General features: G+C 42.5%; 1 non-coding gene across 1 annotated transcript; it reads left to right on the forward strand.

Moving 5' to 3' along the window:
* Positions 1-4,292: 4,292 nt before the first annotated feature.
* Positions 4,293-4,364, forward strand: Trnaw-cca. Its single transcript has one exon. It is a non-coding gene; the product is annotated as a tRNA-Trp (tRNA).
* The last annotated feature ends 1,889 nt before the right edge of the window (positions 4,365-6,253 follow it).

A 6,253-nucleotide genomic window follows, 5' to 3' on the forward strand; every position in this document is an offset into this window, starting at 1 on the left:
AACTCTACCATCTGGTGGGCAAGATGTATGAGACAGGCGAAATACCCTCAGACTTCAAGAAGAATATAATAATTCCAATCCCAAAGAAAGCAGGTGTTGACAGATGTGAAAATAACCGAACTATTAGTTTAATAAGTCACGGCTGCAAAATACTAACGCGAATTCTTTACAGAGGAATGGAAAAACTGGTAGAAGCCGACCTCCGGGAAAATATGTTTGGATTCCGTAGAAATGTTGGGACACGAGAGGCAATACTGACCCTGCGACGTATCTTAGAAGACAGATTAAGGAAAGGCAAACCTAGCATTTGTAGACTTAGAGAAAGCTTTTGACAATGTTGACTGGAATACTCTCTTTCAAATTTTAAAGGTGGCAGGGGTAAAATACAGGGATCGAAAGGCTATTTACAATTTGTACAGAAATCAGATGGCTGTTATAAGAGTCGGGGGGGGGGGGGGGGGGGGCATGAAAGAGAAGCAGTGGTTGGGAAGGGAGTGAGACAGGGTTGTAGCCTCTCCCCGATGTTATTCAATCTGTATATTGAGCAAGCAGTAAAGGAAACAAACGAAAAAATCGGTGTAGGAATTAAAATCCATGGAGAAGAAATAAAAACATTGAGATTCGCCAATGACATTGTAATTCTGTCAGAAACAGCAAAGGACCTGGAAGAGCAGTTGAATGGAACGGACAGTGTCAGTAATGTTTCAGCCTTAGCATACGAGAAGATAGTCATTAAGCTTTAACGACGCAAATTTAATTTTGCGGTATGATAATTAAAGTTTTGCCCGTTTGCAGGTACATCGCCGCAGTTCGGAGAAGGAAATTAGTGTTTTACGTCTCATCTACAACGAAGTCAGTAGAGACGGAGCACAAGCTAGGATTAGGGAAGAATGGAGAAGGAAATGGACGTGCCTCTTTAAAGGAACCATCCCTGAAAGCGGTTTAGGGAAACCACACGAAACCGAAATCAGGATGGAACCGTCGTCCTCCCAAATGCGAGTCCAGTGTGCTAAACCCTGCGCCACCTCGCTAACGCCGCAGTTCGGGTACGCCTTTAAATCGCCGCGCCACACTACCATGACACGACATAATGAAACAGTGCAGGCTATCTCCACTCTGTCAACAGATTCTGCAATTTTGTTTTGGAGTGCCAAGGTACTGAGGCACGGCGATCTGAAGGTGAAACCAAACTGTAGGTATGTACCTGCAAACGAGCAATGAATTAACAAAGCAAATTATTTTTTTCAAGGTGATATTTAAGACTTTGTGACTACCCAGCGTGTTGAACAATTCAATACCAGTGGCTGTTCGGATCATTATTAACTCGACGGTAGGCCTAGATAATATCCACGGTTTATTTGCTGTTTCCAAGTAGAACTTACGCTCCCCTTTGCTAGCACAAAGATTCGTTACTTTCAATTTCCTGTGACGGCACTACACTGAGAGGAACAGTAAGGTATTAACCACCGCAGCAGACGTTCGAAACAGGCGCAGAGCTCCCGGAAGACTGACGCCCGGCCGCGAGCCGAGGTCACGTGATACAGTTAGCGGCGCCTCCTAGCGGGACGGCGGCGCACCATCTTCCGGTGCAAATGTCAAGGAGAACCGGCGCAGCCGAATTCCTACGTTAACGAGCCGGCAGCCGTTGCCGCGGCCTCTTTTACGTCAACATTCACTGCGCCTGCGCAATACACGTGTTTCTGCACAGCGCTCACTGCGCCGGCGCGCGGCTGCAGGATTTCGTTCCACTCAGCGAGTCTAATGCTACGGGCTTGTTGACGTCAATAATATTCCAAACGCGCTATAAAGTGGCGACCAAAGCAGCCGTCGGCACAGAGATTTGTTTGAACAACGCAGAAAGTGACTAAGCATGAACCAGTTGGATGTTATGTTGGCGCTTCGTCGATCTGCCTACAATATTACCAATCACACTGCGTACGTAAACAGTGAAACCGAAACGAAGCGAAAATGTGGATGTACCGGACAGTACTGCGTGAGGTGATTTACAGTCTCGGTATGGTTTGTTCTTTTTTTCTCACACATGCAGACTTCGACTGTGATGTAAGTTATGTTAACTGGACTCGACAGACTGTAGGCTCACAAATAAAATGGCTGCCGAGTCACGATTGCTAACAAACAGGTTGCCGTCTAATATTAGCACTTTCAATGTTCTTTTGTCGCGATGACCAGAAGCAGCTTAAACTGACAAGAGCTGCGGTATTAACTAATTCACTCAGCATTAATTCGTTCGTCGCGTTTCGTAGATCCGAAGACACAGGAGAAATTGTCAAATTAGACCTGTAAGTATGTAAGTGCCTGTAGAGATTGTGTGTGTGTGTGTGTGTGTGTGTGTGTGTGTGTGTGTGTGTGTGTGAAATCTTATGGGATTTAAGTGCAAAGGTCACCGGTCCCTAAGCTTACACACTACTTAACCTAAATTATCCTAAGGACAAACACACACACCCATGCCCGAGGGAGGACTCGAACCTCCGCCGGGACCCTGTAGAGATGAATTACGTTTTTATTTGTTCTGAAACAGTAATATCATGACAGCCAATATCACTTTGTAAAAAGGAGCAACGGATGAATAAAACTGCTTCTGTGTTCAGACAAACGGAGGTGTTATGATTCCGCCGACCGCGGTGGTCGTGCGGTTCTAGGCGCTCCAGTCCGGAGCCGCGCTGCTGCTACGGTCGCAGGTTCGAATCCTGCCTCGGGCATGAATGTGTGTGATGTCCTTAGGTTAGTTAGGTTTAATTAGTTCTAAGTTCTAGGGGACTGATGACCACAGCAGTTGAGTCCCATAGTGCTCAGAGCCATTTGAACCATTTTTTGTTATGATTCCGTTAATCACAAGTTCCCTAGGCGTATCAGCATCCAGCAGTTTGAAGAACGCAGAAAGTGACTTCTTTCAGAAACTGCTCATTCTTTAAATGACTCAGCCTCATGGAAATCTGTCTAGAGGAATAACTAGGTAGATGGTTACGACTTAAAGTCAAGTGAGCAGATATCCCAATGTGGCCGGTATAGTTCCGACTTTTGGAATCCAGCTCCCTTGTCCCCAATGGGTTATCCCAGGACATCTAAGTGTTCTGACTTTTAAAAATCAGATCAGATTTTCGGTCATGTGAGATTTCAAAATATAAGAGTGTGTTAACTATGCAACCATGTGAGATTTCAAAATATAAGAGTGTGTTAACTATGCAGCAGTGGGCCACTCCTCAGCAAATAGAGAAATAAAGCATAGAAAAAACTGCCACTGATATGCATTGGGTACAAATGTTCTAGCACTTGATGTCCAAACATATATCTTATGAAAATAAGATAATCTTATGAAACTAAGTTAATTAATCTTATTAACAGATATCGCCGCGAAAGCATGCATTCGATTATATATCTTATGAATATATTTCTAAGTTTGTGGAATTTATGTTACTTATGTCTTCCCTGTACGGATGCACCTGTTGAGCGTGTCTTTTCTTTGATGAAAATTATACGGACATCAACAAAACTCTGAAAATACAGGCTTTGAAAGCAATACTGATGATGAAAATTAATTTCAAATACAGTTGTTCTTAAACTGAAAGAGAACCACATTTCTGCTTAGTGAAATTCATTCATCACAGAAGTTAGAGGCATGAATAACTGAGTGTAAAAGGTGTGTGTGGATACCTAAGCAAGTGCTGTGTTCTGCTTCCTAACTTTTACAGTGTAAGTGTTATACAATAATTATGCACAAACTATGAATGCGCCTGTGTTTCAAATTATGTTTGTTGTATCATCATTTGATGCCTACTACCCATTTCGTTGTAAGTTTTAATAATGTATGATAATATCAGAGCATTCTTGCATTCCAAGATGTCAGCAATTGTAAAGTTGGTCCCTGCTTCGGCTCCCGTATGTATAGTCACCTTATTTCAGGTGTTCTTACAGCATTGAGAAACTGTGACTTAGAGCAGCGTTCGTTCGAGCGGCACTCCCGCATGGTAATTAGCGTGAAGACTCCAACAAAGGCGATAATTATCTGCCACAGACATCCGACAATGGAAGTCAATTACGGCAGGTATCACAAAGTGTATAACACCATTGAAGCATGTCTCCTAAGCAACAGATATAATATATTACCTGTGAGCAGATTTCTGCTTCAAAAGTACGCTTCAATTCTTTCTCATTTCCCCGTTTTCCAGAAATTACATCTTATCTGCAATTTATATCTCGTCCGTCCTTTAACGATTATCCAATATTTCATAAAGTCATATATGAGTATATATTAAAGCCAGTTGCCAATGGATGACTCCGTGGCGCAACGGTAGCGCGTCTGACTCCAGATCAGAAGGTTGCGTGTTCAAATCACGTCGGGGTCAAATTATTTTAATATTGCTATGTGAAGCTATGATCTAATGTATTTCATAACGTGACAAAATATGAATATTATATACATTTTTACATATGTGAACAACAATAAAGTCAGCTGTAACATATTCGTAACCTACCGACGTTTGTATATATTTCAGGAATAATGAAAGAAAACACCTAATGAGGATCCCACATACGTTGTGCAGCATGATGGAGTGTTAAACAGAACAATATTTGTGTTCTTACAATCAATAATGATAGAATTCGAGACTCAGTCGAATCACCTATATCCAAGTATGAAACCATATATGCAGCTACAGGACTTAACGACACACGTATGAAGAAAGTTAATTACAAGTGGAATAAAATGCTTGCCAGTTTTCGTCGAAAACAGCAGACAATAAGTCTGTCGACAAAAATGTGTGTTCTTCAATTTCATTTTAAGCTCTTTTTACGTCCCTAATTGGAAGTTTTCCCCTCTCCTTACAGACTTCAAATGCACATGATGTATGTGTCAGTAAAATGAAGACTAAGGAATGAGACGGTGAGAGACATAGTTAGGGAGGACCCCTTGCAAGAAACCACCGAAAAAACGTGGTTAAGGTGGTGTGGACGTTTTAAAAGAATGGGAGGTGGCTGGATATCAAGTCAAGCTCATGAAAAGTCATTAGCTGGCAAGAGACAGAAGGATGGTTGAAATGATTTAATGTGTGAAGGAGAGAGGTGAGATAAAGTGGAGAGGGAGGAATGGAGGACGATTGGAAAAAATGAAGATGCTTATTTTCCAAGCAGAGCCTGCCAGCGGCTGGAATCTGCGCAAGATGAAAATGGATTAGCGTTTTGAAACTGTCTCAACGAAGTTTCATTTTTGTATTTGTTCTCTTTCCACAAGAAGCAGCTAGCCTTAGTGTGCTCATCCCTGGCTCTTTTGTATGGGTTCTTTAAATTGGAGCGTATTCTGTCCTCCTTCAGGCAGTTAGTCCATTCAGTGTCAACCGGCACTAAGAGAGCTCTGACATTTACGGCTAAAAGCCAAGAACAAGTATCAAAAGTGCGTCTTTGTGACGGTTTCCTGCGCAAGGAGGATAGTTTCGTCAGGATAGAAATTTTATCGGTGATTGAAGGTGAATTTTTGAGTTTGAGAACTACGTAAAGAAGAAGAAAAATTAACTGCGAGCCTTTTCTAGAAGTGTGTGAAGTGACATCTTGCTGGATGTCATAGTATGGTTTATATTTCAGGTCATGCAGGATTTATTCCAATTTGATTTTAAGAGATTTCGCCTTGCTGACGTTAATAGCGTTTATTCCATTGACTTTTTTACGCATTGACATGCAGCTACGTTTATCTAGTTTATGTTTAGTGTCTACGCAGATATGGCAGGTCTGGTGTAATGATATTATGTAGTTTCGATTTCACATTTATTTGTATTTGTATCTTTCGATCACAAAACAGATCTGGCGATGGTCACCACAGACCAAAATTCAAGTAAAGAGCGAGATGGCGCAGTGGTTAGCACACTGTACTCGCATTCGGGAGGACGACGGTTCAAACACGCGTACGGCCATCCTGTTTTAGGTTTTCCGTGATTTCCCTAAATCGCTTCAGGCAAATGCCGGGATGGCTCCTTTGAAATGGCACGGCCGACTTCTTCAACATCCTTTCCTAATCCAATGGGACCGATGACCTCGCAGTTTCGTCCCCTCAACAAAATCAATCGACCAAAGAGTCAACCAACTGATGTACGTTTGCAATCAAGCACTACGGTTAAAAAATGTTGAGCGCCTCAACAATAACAAATAGTGCAGGAACGTGGAGTGCAGTATCCGCAGCTGTTGTCTGGCGTGGGAAGCTAAGCACGAGGCGCGCGGACCAGCATCCTAAAAGGGATTCCCTGCC

This window comes from Schistocerca piceifrons, chromosome 4, assembly GCF_021461385.2.
Source record: "Schistocerca piceifrons isolate TAMUIC-IGC-003096 chromosome 4, iqSchPice1.1, whole genome shotgun sequence".
Lineage (NCBI taxonomy): Eukaryota > Metazoa > Arthropoda > Insecta > Orthoptera > Acrididae > Schistocerca > Schistocerca piceifrons.